This window comes from Mauremys reevesii, linkage group 7 (assembly GCF_016161935.1).
Source record: "Mauremys reevesii isolate NIE-2019 linkage group 7, ASM1616193v1, whole genome shotgun sequence".
Taxonomy (NCBI): domain Eukaryota; kingdom Metazoa; phylum Chordata; order Testudines; family Geoemydidae; genus Mauremys; species Mauremys reevesii.
In genome coordinates this window covers 102,457,385-102,471,297 of record NC_052629.1, presented here as the reverse complement: position 1 = coordinate 102,471,297, position 13,913 = coordinate 102,457,385, and the positions used below count along the sequence as shown (strand labels likewise).

The 13,913-nt window shown below is 50.2% G+C and overlaps 1 protein-coding gene across 3 annotated transcripts in view; it reads right to left on the bottom strand.

The window, feature by feature from the left end:
* Positions 1-13,913, bottom strand: part of ABHD6 (abhydrolase domain containing 6, acylglycerol lipase) — a 101,791-nt gene that overhangs the window by 59,628 nt on the left and 28,250 nt on the right. Inside the window, exon 10 of one of the 3 annotated variants that reach the window (XR_005582938.1) lies at positions 8,026-8,276. The exons of the other annotated variants lie outside the window; for them this stretch is intronic. The gene's annotated coding sequence lies outside the window, so the exon portion shown is untranslated. The remainder of the gene's footprint in view (positions 1-8,025; positions 8,277-13,913) is intronic. 3 annotated transcript variants of the gene reach the window in all.

Genomic DNA, 13,913 nt, shown 5'->3' with positions numbered 1-13,913 from the left:
CTCCCAGGCTAGCTGGAAACACCACCTTCTCTCTGCAGTTCTGCACATGCTGGCAAGGCCATCACAGGGCTTACGCAACAAAACAGTAGAAGCCAAACTAACTTGTTAAGCTGCTAAATGCTTCCCTTTACTCTTCAGCAGAAATATTCCAGGTTCTTCCCAGACTCAACTCACACTGCTTAGAGCCTCCTAACTCATTCCTTCCTGAATGCCACTAGGTAAGGCCTACTTAGTGCGGCCAATATGACCCAACCATCCATAGGCCTCTGGAATCAATTACAGTGCAGAAATAGGGAGCTAACAAGCAATCTAAAACACGGGTGCCACTTCATGGTTCCTGGAGTCCCTGCCTTACACAACAACAAGAACAACAAAAAACACTCATTGGACTAGCTATGAAACCTACACTTTTATAAGCTCCTCCTGAGGGAAGAACCCTACAATGTACTTGAGATAAAACCTACCTCCAAGAGCACTAGCTCAGAACAGGGAGAAAGCCGTGTGATCGTGTGGGTGTGCTGACATCTAGAGAAGCTTATTAGGAACAGCTACAGACACGAAGGATTTGGGGGTTGCATCTTTCTTCCACAGGAAGTTTTGCCTGGGGTCTAACAGAGGCTTGTAAACTCTACTGAGGTCAGTGAGAGAACAAAGCAAAGGTTTAATGCTGGAGAGCTCAGCCGAGTGAAACAATGGTCAAACCTCCTTGGGGATTAGGGTTAGTCAGTGTAGGAGCAGGCACAGTCCTCTGAAAATGCCAAGCTATTATTGAGGCCCATGAATTTCTCATGTGAACAGAATCTCTTTAGGGTTAGAGGAACTAGATAAAATATTCTAGACTTGGGAAGGGTGGGCTCCCCAGCTAGCCAGGAAGACTCCTTGCTAACTTTAGGAGCCTTCTCCCCTGGACTGTTCTGAGAGGATGTCAATTTTCCCCAGGGGTGGAAAATGACCTGTAGCATGGTCCCCCATTTACTCCAACTAATGACTTGTAGACTGGTTCTCCATTTACTCCAACCCATGGCCCTCAATGGCACCACATCATAACCCCTCTCTGTGACAGAGCAATAGACATACCTCACAGAGCCTGTCAGCACACTGGCTAGGTAGCAGGAAAGCACTGCTCTCTTCAAGAGCTGAGACCACTGCCTCCCATTCCCAGAATGACAACTTTGGCATCAGCCTGGTGAAGAAAGTGCTGCGTCTCGTTTTGACATACAACACATTTCCATAAAGCTGTTTCCTTGCCCATCTTTGCTCCCCACAGCAGTTCTGCCCCCTGCCCAGTTTAGCTCTGCCAAGTGGGTGCTTTCTCCAGCAATAAGGGGGGGGAAGCTTCATGGTGCCCCTTTCTTAACTGTTTCCTAGAAATCTCCACTTCGTCTGGGAGCTAACAGCCTGACACAGTCTTGACACTCTGTACTATTGATTTAGTTGTACTCAGCTGAGTTTGATCAGTGGATTAAACAGTGAATCAGATTTCCAGTAAAGCAAGGGGAATTCAGAGCACAGGGAATTAGATGCTTTTCTTGTCAGGACTGCAGGCTGGGGGGAAGGGGTGGGGCTGGGGGGATTCTAGGAAGGCCAGAATTTTGCTTCTGGTGTTGAAAAACCTTCCCAGCTGGCTTCAAAGTATTAAAATAAAATAAATCCAGTGGCATTTCCTTGCCAAATGGGAAGGTATCAGCATGCACTTACTTTAAGCAAGGCTAGACAGGAAATGAATATGTTTGACCACAGCAAACTTGGTAGGGAGCATGCCATTACTGGCCACAGTGGAAAGTGGCACCTCATCTTTCAGGCTTATGAAGAGCAGCTAAATTTAGCTGGGAAGGAGGTTGGCATTAGGGGAAATATAACTAGGATGAAAGGAGAAATTGTATGCTGTGGTCTAGTGTCATGGAAAAGGGCCTCGACTAATGAAATGCAACAGCATCTGTGTTCTTCTGTATTTAGAATGCAAAGTCTTTGGGGACCATGGGTCCGTGAGGTTGCAGGGCTCAGTGGTGCAATCCTGTTCTCAACCCATGGTGAGCATGCACTGAAGAGGGCCAAACCCAGTACTGTAGTGGCAATGCATGGGATCAGAATCTGTGTTCTAAGCCCAACCCTCAATGCTTGAGAGGGCTTGGAAGCAGCATGCCCATTTCTTGGAGGCAGTGACCGCTCCTGTTCCTAGAGTGGTTTAGGGTGACCAGGCTGGAACATCCAACTGCCTTTGGAGAAATAAAATTCAAGTTTCTTGCCTGAAAATAATATGCAATGTGGAGGCCCTTGGGAACGTGATCCATATGCAGAGTAAAGTTCAAAAGCCTGTTTAAAGCTGTGTGAAGGACGTGTATGGAAGTGGGAGACACTGAGGCTGTTGAGGTTACAGTGCCAACTATGCAACAGATGAGAGGAACAACATTCAGCCAGAGGTGATGGCCCCCCGTGCACTAGGGTTAAAGTTTTACCCATGCTGTGTAATACGCAGTGTGCTGGCAGCTGGAAAGGAGCTGTGCTGCAGCAGGGCGGTGGCAATGGCACCTGCTTTCACTCCCTGCCCTTTGAGGCTGTAGCTGTGGGCAGCTGTGTTGGTCTGAGCTCCGTGGACAAGGTTACAGAGCTAACGCTCGTGTGTGAAAGATACCACATTGCCTTCAGGAACCAGAGCAGACATTTCCCCTCCCGACTCCTAACTGCAGAGACTGGTCAGGAGGTGACAGGAAAGTCACTGTCCCTTCACTGTGAGAACCTAACCAGTAACCTCTCCCTCCTGCTCCCCTCTGAAGACTGAAAGGCCGGTGGGCACAGAATTTTATTTTTTATGTATTTATTTATGTATTAAAACATCATCTGGCTCCATCCTAATACCCAAAAGCAGATTTTCTGACGTGGGATCCAATATTGTGTCTGCGCCTGCAGAACCAGCAGGTGGCAGCCTCTCACTGATTTGAAGACTTCAGCAATGATGCTACAGAAAGTTGCACAGCAGTGGTCCCCAACGTGGTGTCTGCGGGCGCCATGGCACCCGCCGGGGCATTTACGTGCGCCCGCCTAGTGCCCAGCAGGGGACCTGCCGGGGACAGAGAACTCAGGCTGCGGGCGCTGGTGTTCTCTGTTCCCGGCAGGTGCGGGGCCTGCCTCGTTCCCAGCAGGGGAGAGAAGCTGCAGCCTGGCGCCTGCCAGGGACAGAGAACTCTGGGGCTGCAGGTGCTGGTGTTCTCGGTCCCTGGCAGGTGCGGAGCCCACCTAGTGCCCAGCAGAGGAGACAATCTGGGGCCCTGCACCTGCTGGGGACAGAGCACTCCAGGGCTGCGGGCACCGGTGTTCTCTGTCCTCGCGGCTTTTCTCCGGCTTCTCTCTGGATTCATATATTATGTAATATTAACTATATATTTTTTGTATTATTTAATGTAAAAATACAAAATAAGCTTTGTAAAATTGTTGGCGCCCGCCACACTCTTCTGAAAACATCAATGTGCTACTGGTCACAAAAAGGTTGGGGACCACTGGTCTACAGCATCAACACAAAAGCCAAGCTGTCTTCCCCCTCTCCTCACCACCCACACACAAAGCCCACTTGGCCAGTGTCCTTCAATGGTACCAATGCACCCAAATGGAGGCACAGCACAGAGCTAGCCACCATAAGCACAATGGCTGTTCCTGTTTAAGTCGACACAGACAAGTCTGAAAAGACTTCAACTCCGTCTAACACTGGCCATCTAGCGCCAGCGCAGCCATAGGCAGAGAGAGGTTCTAAGGCAAAAGGCTAATGGAACCATAACCCTTAGGTGCTAGCAGTGTAGCTGCATTATAGATAAAGGTAGAGGGACTCTACGGCCCAGCTGTCTCTTGTGCTAGTGATCTCATGAATGGGGAGGACTGACAAGTTTTCAGCAGACCTGCAGAGAGCCAGGGAAGTTCCACACAGGAGTAGAGAAAGTGCTGCTGTTGAAATGAAAGCAACACCAAGCAGGTTTTTAGCCATTTCATATGCTGCTTCTCTTTCTCTTCCCCCCTTTTCTTTTTGGGGGGCAGATGGGGAGGGGATGCTGACACAGTACAGATAAATACTCCCCTTGGAACAAAGCATCACCACCTGGGTGATATGCACCAAGTGTTGCATTGTAAGAGGATTTGCACCTCCTCTTCCAGAAGAGACAGTCCCTATACCCAGGGGCTAAGGTGACCAGATGTCCTGATTTTATAGGTACAGTCCCGATTTTTGGGTGTTTTTCTTATATAGACTCCTATTACCCCCACCTCCATCCTGATTTTTCACACTTGCTGTCTGGTCACCCTACCGGGGGTTCTTGCTGCAGTTGGTTACCACAGAGTAAAGAGGAAGCGGCCTTGATACAGATACTCCTTGCTGGGAATGAAAATATGGTGGTGTCCTGCCAGCGCTTAAGTTAGTTAAGTTTACAAAGCACTTTACATTCAGCTAACCCTCATAACAGCCTCATGTGATAGGGACCAGTAAGTATTATGATCCCCACTTTACAGATGGAGGCAGAAAAATTAACTGACTTGCGCCAGGTAGGGTTGCCAACTTTCTAATTGTGCAAAACCGAACACCCCAGCCCCGCCCCTTCCCCCAGAGCCCGCCCCTTTCCTGAGGCCCCTCCCCCGCTTACTACATTCCCCATCCCTCGGTGGCTCGCTCTCCCCCACCCTCACTCACTTTCATTAGGCTGGGGCAGGGGCTTGAGGTGTGGAAGGGGGTGAGGGCTCTGGCTGGGGGTGCGGGATCTGGGGTGGGACTGGGAATGAGGGGTTTGGGGCGCAGTAGGAGGCTCCAGGCTGGGGTTGGGGCCAAGGGATTCAGCACATGGTAGGGGGCTGTGGGTTGAGGCAGGGGTTGGGGTGCAGGAGGGGGTGAGTGATCTGCAAGGGTGAGGGCTCTGTGCGGGGTGAGGGGTTCAGGGTGTGAGAGGGGGCTCTGGGCTGGGGCAGGGTATTGGGGTGCATGGGGGTGAGGACTCTGGGCTGGGGGTGCAGACTCTGGGGTGGGGCCAGGGATGAGGGGTTTAGGGTGACCAGTGTCCTGTTTTCAACACCTCGGGGCTTACCTCAGGTGGCTCCTGGTCAGCAGTGCAGCGTGGCTAAGGCAGGCTGCCTGCCTCTCCTGACACAGCGTTGCACGCGCCCCGGAAGCGGCCAGCAGGTCCAACGCTAGTAGGCCAGGGGGCGGGCGGGGGGGCAGGAGGCTCCACGTGCTGCTCTCGCTCGCTGCAGGCACCACTCCCCACAGCTCCCATTGGCCGGGAAACCGCCAATGGGAATATGAAGCCGGTGCTCAGGGTGGGGGCAGCACATGGAGTTCTGTGCCCCCCCCACCCGCACCTAGGAGCCGGACCTGCTAGCCACTTCCAGAGCACAGCACAGCGCCAGGATAGGTAGGGACTAGCCTGCCTTGGCGTCACAGCACTGCCAACTGGACCTTTAATGGCCCGGTCAGCAGTGATGACCGGAGCCGCCAGGGTCCCTTTTCGACCTAGTGTTCCAGTCAAAAAACAAACACCTGGTCACCCTAGCCCAAGGCCACATGGGGAGGCTATGCCAGAAACAGGATTAGAACTCAGGAAACCTTGTTCCTAGCACGGTTCTCAGCCCTTTGGACTTTGCTATCTCCTACAGTAAACTGGAGTGACGGGAGCCCAGCCAGCACTCCAGAGACAGGAAGGGGGAATGTTTTGCCATCTAAGATATTTATATGGCTCCTAACACACCAGTAACTGAGCACCTGGCACCCTTTAGCCTATTTCCCTCACATCAACCCCGTGAGGTAAGTGAAGAGCTATTATCCCCATTGTATGGGCGGGGAACTGAGACCCACAGACTTGCCCAGAGTCTGTGGCAGAACAGCAAATTGAACCCAGGTCTCCTAAGTCCTAGGCTAGTGCCGTAACCACTGGCCCATACTTCCTTTTCCCATAGGCTCTTCCTTCCCCATTCCAAGCAAACTGGCTTTACAGCAAAGTTTTCTTCTGATAAAACGCACCAGCCACAAGAGAGGGCTCAGCTGTGCAGAGTGGTTTCTGCACATGCAGCCCTCCCCCCGCCCCCCCCACACACATTCCATCTGAGGAGCAGGTCTATCAGCAAGTGAACACACAGGTTGCTAGCCACAAATCATACAGAAGAGAGATCTCCACCATCCCTGTAAAAATGAGGAACACTGAGATACCTGCAGCATGTTTTTACCTTGTTGGGTTTTGTATTTGAGCCTGGCGTGGGTAAGAGGCATATCAGCTATCGGTAATGCTTGCAAGTATTTTGCAAGTGCATTGGATGGGAGAGAGCCAGCTATTTGTCTGAGGTGCGGTGGGCCAGCCCTATCCCCTTTTACATGATCTCATCTGGTAACAAAATTAAAGGCTTTGGGAATTTAACAGGTAAGCTCTCAAGGCAGGGAGTAGAAGTCAGCACTAGAGGCCTGTGGCTTCGTGGGACAACAGCTCCACATTTAGCACATTTTAAATGTAAAGTATTAGATATATTAATTCTGGCAAGGAAATCATTCATGAACGCCTCCCTCAGCAGGATGCCAGGGTGTTATTGCTGTTTTGCCTGAGCTTTACGAGATGCATTCTGCCCAGGCTATTAAAGAACGGGCACTCAAGGAACCTTGGTCAGCACTGTTATATTCCCTCCTAAACCCTCAACATCAATCAAAAAAAGCACTCATCTGTTTAAGTCCCTATATGGATGACTCTGTATTACAGTTAACATGGACTGAGGCTCACAGACGTGAGTATCAGCAGCTGAGAGTTCTACTGATTTTTGGGTCCCACAACTCTCCTCCACTCTAAACTAGACAAAGAGCAGAGGAATTACCAAGTTATGTTCCACCGTGTAACGTTAGCATGCCTGGTAAGACACTAGTTTTGTTACATTATCATGTTGATTAAAGAGTTGGGGGTTTGTTTGTTTTAAGTTCTTATTCTCTCCATTGTTTGCAGGGGTCAGCAACCTTTCAGAAGTGCTGCGCCGAGTCTTCATTTATTCACTCTAATTTAAGGTTTCGCATGCCAGTAATACATTTTAATGTTTTTAGAAGGTCTCTTTCTATAAGTCTATAATATATAACTAAACTATTGTATGTAAAGTAAATAAGGTTTTTAAAATGTTTAAGAAGCGTCATTTAAAATTAAATTAAAATGCAGAGCCCCCAGGACCGGTGGCCAGGACCCGGGCAGTGTGACTGCCACTGAAAATCAAAAAAAGCACTCATCACGTGCCGCCTTCGGCGCATGTGCAATAGGTTGCCTACCCCTGGGTTATTGGGTGCTTCATGGACCTTCCATTCCCTTGTTAGCTACGAGACTTTTGGGGAACAATTACTCCTTGGAGGACCAATGAAGAGCAACTATAGCCAGCTATGCTGTTACTATTCATTGCTGATGTACTCTTTGTTTTGTTTTTTATAATAAACCAAAAGGGAGGAATTTGATTTTCCTCACACTTCCAAAAAAAAAACTACTCTTAAGTGACACCTAAAGCAGCAGAGAGGCACAACACCATATGCACAATTTTCTGCAGGCTGGGAGCTAGACTCCACTATGCTCACTCACAGAGGAAGGTACTCAGAGGGAGAAGTCCCATTGGTTTCCATGGGATTCCTTGCAGAGTCAGATAGCTTTGCACACAGTGAGACCATGTGACAATGTGCTCCACCACAGAGGAAAAGAAGGCCAAAAGAGAACATGGAAGCCACTGAAGAAGTTAACCCCAGCTAGTTTCCTCCAGCCTCCCATGTACTGCAGGGCAGAAACAAAGACAAGGCACAGCATTACCTTGAGGAAGCACTTCTTGTAAGGGGAGGTTCCCTGTGCAGGTGCAGGTGCAGGCACAACAAATGCTGCTTAGAGAAGCCATTTTGAATTTTGTAAGGGATCTGGCAAGTGCTTCTGATTTATGAGCACACACACACTACCACTCCTGGGCAGCACAGCAATACTACACTCTTGTGATGTCCCTTGGCTGAAAGTAACAGGAAACAGCCACCACCAACCTACATTCATTCTATTTCTGTACCTTTCTTCTCCCTGGTTGTACTCTTCTTCCCTTCATCACGACAGTGCATGGTGCTGGAATCTCCTCAAGCCCTATTGTTGACCACAGCTCAAGGGGGCATATTGCTTGCAGGCAGAGCTCTCACCTATACCAGATTATGAAGTATGATTCATTGTTCGGCCTCCTGGATCCACCCTGCAGCTTCCCTGTGTTGCTCTGCTGCATGCTCAGGCAGTGCTCTGCAGGACGGCTCTCAGGGAGCAGAGAGAGGCCTGTGGAAGAAAGAGGGGGTGGGGGCAGCTCAAGAGCCAAACGTTGATTTCGGGCAGGGGAAGGCTGAGGTGGGACGGGGGCAGAGGGCTCAGAGCTGCAGCACCTAGAACTCCCTGGATCCCAAGAGGGCAGTAGCAGAAGCTCTAAGACAGGAAATGCTCAAAAGGCACTAATGGGGGGGGGCTACATTTGTTGAATTGGAGGGCAGCCTGAGCAGGGATCATCCTCCCATTCCTGCCAGTGCTCCACCAGAAGCCTGGGCAGGCACCCACTTCCCAAACCCCCTACCAGAGCCCCCTTCTTTTCCCCTATTTGGACCTCAAATGATCAACCTATGGAACACCTGTGGGCTGGTTGCTTTGGACCTGCAGCAGCCTCTCCCCACATGGGAACACCCTGTGACAGGCTACAAGAAAGGTTTATTTGATTCACAGAGTAGGAAAATAGCCTTAAGAACAGATTTTACACCTAAACAATTATAACCTGTCACCTATGGAGCAGTATGCAGCAAAACATGTCTGTTCCCCATTTTGGTCACTTGTCACACATTTGATGGCTTGTCCCCCAGACCAGCAGGCTTGGGAGGGGTTTGGAGGTTTCTTGGGGCCCAGGGGAGGGGCAGTATGGTGGAAGCATGGAAAGGTAGAGTGGGCTAACTGACAGAACCAAAGAGAGGCAAGACCATGCAGGGCCGCCCAGAGGGGGGGGCAAGAGGGGCAATTTGCCCCAGGCCCCGAGCCCCACGGGGGCCCCCACCAGAGTTTTTCGGGGCCCCTGGAGCGGGGTCCCTCACTCGCTCCGGGGGGCCCGGCAAACTCTTGTGCGGCTGGGCGCAGGAGCTTCTGCCGCTCCAGGTCTTCGCTGGCAGGGGGTCCTTCCGCTCCGGGGCGGAAGGACCCCCCGCCAGCGAATTACCGCCGAAGACAGAGCGGGACCCGCCGCCGAAGTTCAGCCCGGTCTCCGGCGGTAATTTGGAGGCGGGGGGCCCTTCCGTTCCGGGACCCGCCGGCGAAGTGCCCCGAAGACCCGCGGCGGGCCCCCCCCCACCGAATTACCGCCGAAGACCGAGCTGAACTTCGGCGGCGGGTCCCAATTCGGCGGCGGGGGGGTCCTGCCGCGGGTCTTCGGGGCACTTCGGCGGCGGGTCCAGGAACAGAAGGACCCCCTGCCTCCGAAGACCCCGGGCCCCCGGAATCCTCTGGGCGGCCCTGAGACCATGAGAGGTTGCTGCTGAGGGCCAGACTCCATAGGCCATATTTTCTAAAGAGCTCAGCACACTGGGGTGCATGGTACGTGCTGAGCACTTTGGCAAATCAGGCCCTTAGCTAGAGGCATAAATGGGCACTGAGCTGTTTTCCGAGTTTGATCCTAGTGGTGGGTGCTGAGCCTATAAAGGCCAGAGCAGAATTATATTCTTGGTGAAAGTGTTAAACTTGACACTTACAAGTTCTCCTATTACTCATGTGCACAAAGCTAATTACATGCAAGGGGCAGCCTCAGTTTTAAACCTGGGTTTGACACTGACTCACTCAGCAAATCACTGACTTCTCTAACAGCACTGTCCCCTGGTGGGGATAAGACCCACTGGCCCATAGTGTGGCATTGACATCACTTTGAAGCTGAGAAGTGCCCTGTGCTGTGAGCATTAACCGGAGCCAGCCTAAATGTGAGGCATTTCCCAGCCTGCACTAGTGCTTGTTATATCATTTCACTAAATGCTCTCTGGCCTCTCACCTCCTTGGTTTTCATGGGTCTCTTCGCCACCACTCTTTTGTTTTTGTCATTTGCTCCTTGTTTCATTGCACTCCCCCAACAGGCTCCAATATTTCCCAGTTTTAGTCTCACTTTTTTGGTTTGTGGTCTCCCTTCTTTTTCTGGTGTGGGAGGGTGTGAGGCTCTACTAAGATACTTATCCCCACCTGCTTCCCCTTTTACTTCCCGGATAGACAAGGACTGGGTGCAGTCTCCTCTGTGAGGGCCTAGGCTTGCTACTATCTGCTACAGCCTCCAAGTGGAGCTCTTTCCCACTAAATGCATGTTATAACTATGAATAAAAGTACAAATGCTGCTCTATAAAGAAACACACATGCCTCATTAACCACTCAAGGTAGCATACAGCACTTAAGTGACAAATCAGTGCTGAGGCTCTGGGATGTGGTTCTCCATAGGGGCAAGGACTGGAGGAAGGAATCTCTCTTATCCCAGGCCATGGAACTGTGCCCTCAGGGCATCAGCTATCTGGTTTCACACACCTCTCATGAGACAAAATGGCCTATTCTCAGCTAAAGCCTCCCTTATGCAGCAACTGCTCCCCTTCACCTGGAGTGGTGCTCCAGGACACACCAGGACGCTCTGGACTTCTCCAAGTCCTGTCCACCCACTCTCAGAGCAGAACAGCACGTGTTCCTCTTTGGTCAGGCAGGGCCTACCTCACCAGAGCAGGGTTTGCCCCTTATACAAGTGTAACAAGCACTTTCATTTATGCCACTGGGGTTTCCTCGTTCAAATGGGTTGCAAAGCACCACAGTAACAATCTGCAGCTTGTAAGAAGTTTAGACCCAAAACAAATCTAAGACCAAGATCTAGGGACAATTATACAAATTACAAAGTCTCTCCATTTATGATTTCATGGCACAGTAGGAGAGAATTTAGCTTCTACTATGGCCTCTCCTACTGGGATTTTTATGCCATGGTGGTTTATCATTATTAATCATGTTTAATACAGTGGAATCCAAAGACTAACAGAAGGGCCCTATTGTGCTAGGCACTGTACACACACAGAGTTGTAGATGGTCTCTGCCCAAAAGACCTTACCATCTACATAGACCCGACACTGACAGGGGAAGAGGTAGAACACGCAAGCAGAGTGAACAATGTAATGGCAGCAAATGTCATGTTAGTTCTATAATTTTCTAGGGGACAATGGGTTTAGTTAAGGGAGATCATCTAAATGGAAAGAAAAGGGAAGGGGGTTGAAGGTGCCAGGTCAGAGAAGAAGATAAAAGGGGCAGGTGTGGAGTGATGCTATAGGGAAGAGACTGTAAGGGAGAGGCAGCATTAGAGCTAACAAACAGTCACTCAGGGCAGAACAAGGCCAGTCAAACTGTAGAAAGATTTTCAATGCACAAGTTCAAAGCCCGAGCTCTCAGCCCTGAGGGGATTTTTAAGATGTTGTATCTATTAACTGTTTTTCAGAGATGGAGCTGACAAGGAGAGAATATCAAACACAAAGACCATCATGCTGAGGCCAATGGGGGGGTGGGGGAGCAGCAATCCCCCCCCCTCCACCCCAGCAGCAAGTGTGGTGGGATACACCCCCATCCCAATCAGAAGGCAAAAAGCTCCCCCTGGGGTCTCAGTCCCTACCAGAGACACCTGCTGCTGGAGGAAGCAGGCTTCAAAAGGGAAGTTGCTGTGCATTGGAAGGTACTGAGTCTTCTTGCAGAGCAGCTGAAAGGGAAACAGCTGACAAGCCTCCACTGCCCACAAAGACTTCCCACAAGACCTTTGAAAGGGGCAAGAGTGCTGAAGCTGCCTGAGTGTGACCCCTGAGAAAGGCCCTATCACACAAGGACACATGAAGTTGAATATGTATGGCACCTGTACATAATCCCCCTCCCATTACCCAATTTTCCTTAGATGTTGCTGCACCCCCTATAGCTGCCTGTGGCCAAGACAAAGCTTGTTATGCACATGAACATTTCTGAAAAGAGAAGAATGGATAATACTTGGTTTGATAATTGGATCAGAAAAGCAAATGCACAGAAACCTCACCCCAGACCCTTTGCATCACATAAGCACCAGGAGGGGCTGTGCAAAAGGAGGGATATCAGTGGATCTGTCCTATAGAGGGTAAATGTCTCATCCCAGCATGCCACTCAGAATCTCTCTCAGGTTATGGTGAGGGAGAGCCAGGGCAGCTGGGGTTACACAGATCCAGTGACCATTCCACACCACACAACTAGCACAGACACTGCAGCTGCTCTTCTAGAAAAATAGACTGGAGTAGCAAATGCTAGGGGTTGGAGGCCACGCTGTATCCCTGGCCTGACGGGTGGTTGGGGGTGCATTTCACCTCCACAAAGCCTGACTAGCCACCTTGATGCAGGTTCATTTAATTTCATGCTGAGTATACTCTGCAATAAAACTCAGCTACTTAGTCTATCCAGAGTAGCACAGGTGGACATACATGTATATAAAATCCATTCTACAAATGCTTTATTCTGTATGCAGCTTTAAAAACACATAAATTCAATCCCAGAAGCAGAGATTAAAAGGGACACTGCATGCTACACGCTCTGCTTCTCAAGCTATGGTCCATGGAGCCTCAGGGGGTAGTTAAGTATTTTGAGGCCAAAGAAGTGCTGCCTAAGATGCAGATCTCATGGTATTTCAGCCCACTGCCCTTGAACAATGGTGATGCCTGGATCACCTTCCAGCTTTCATCATTTGCCAATCCTAGGTTTTCTTCTGTGTGAAAATGAAATGCTTTCTGCAGATTCTTCTGGGCTGGGTCTGAAGATCAGCTTCTTTGATCTTCTCGTTGCCATAGTGAGGTTTACTGATATTTAGCTGCCTCTGACTGAACTTCTTTGGAATGCCACGGTTACTATTTAATTTTGGGAAGAAAATGTCCTGCTATTACATAGATGATCTGCTGGGACACTGGTTCTCAAATTACAGCCCTTACAAGGGGTCTGTGGCCTTCTCAAGCCTGGTCTACACTAGGCGTTTAAACCGGTTTTAGGAGCGTAAAACCGATTTAACGCCACAACCGTCCACACTAGGAGGCACCATATATCGATTTTAATGGCTCTTTAAACCGGTTTCTGTACTCCTCCCTAACAAGAGGAGTAACGCTAGTATCGGTATTAACATATCGGATTAGGGTTAGTGTGGACGCTGATCGACGGTATTGGCCTCCGGGAGCTATCCCACAGTGCAGCAGTGACCGCTCTGGACTGCAATCTGAACTCGGATGCAGTGGTCAGGTAGACAGGAAAAGCCCCGCGAACTTTTGAATATTTCCTGTTTGCCCAGCGTGGAGCTCCGATCAGCACGGGTGGCGATGCAGTCCGAAATCAAAATAAAGAAAGAGCTCCAGCACGGACCATGCGGATGTGATCGCTGTAAGGGCAGGCAAATCCGTTCTATCAGCGCTCCGTTACAGAAGATGAAATTCAGAATCCTTTTTTAAAAATCTCCAGACAGACGCCATAGCAGGGACTCAGCGCACTGCAGCGTGACAAGCGTAACGGAAAGCCAAAGAATCAAATGGATGCTCATGGACTGGAGGACTGAAGCTATCCCACAGTTCCTGCAGCCTCCAAAAAGTATTTGCATTCTTGGCTGAGCTCCAAATGCTTCTAGGGTCAAACACAGTGTCCGCGGGTCAGGGCATAGCTTGGCAATCTACTAACCCCCCCCCCCCCCCCGCCAGAAGCGAAAGGGAAAACAATCCTCTGACTCTTTTACATGTCACCCTATCTTTACTGAATGCTGCAGATAGACACGATGCTGCAGCCGTAAACACCAACATCCTCACTCCCCCCCCTGCCATGGGTGGCTGATGGTACAAAAGGACTGGTAACCGTCCTCGTCATCAGCCTATGGGCACATGGGGCAGTAACCATGCT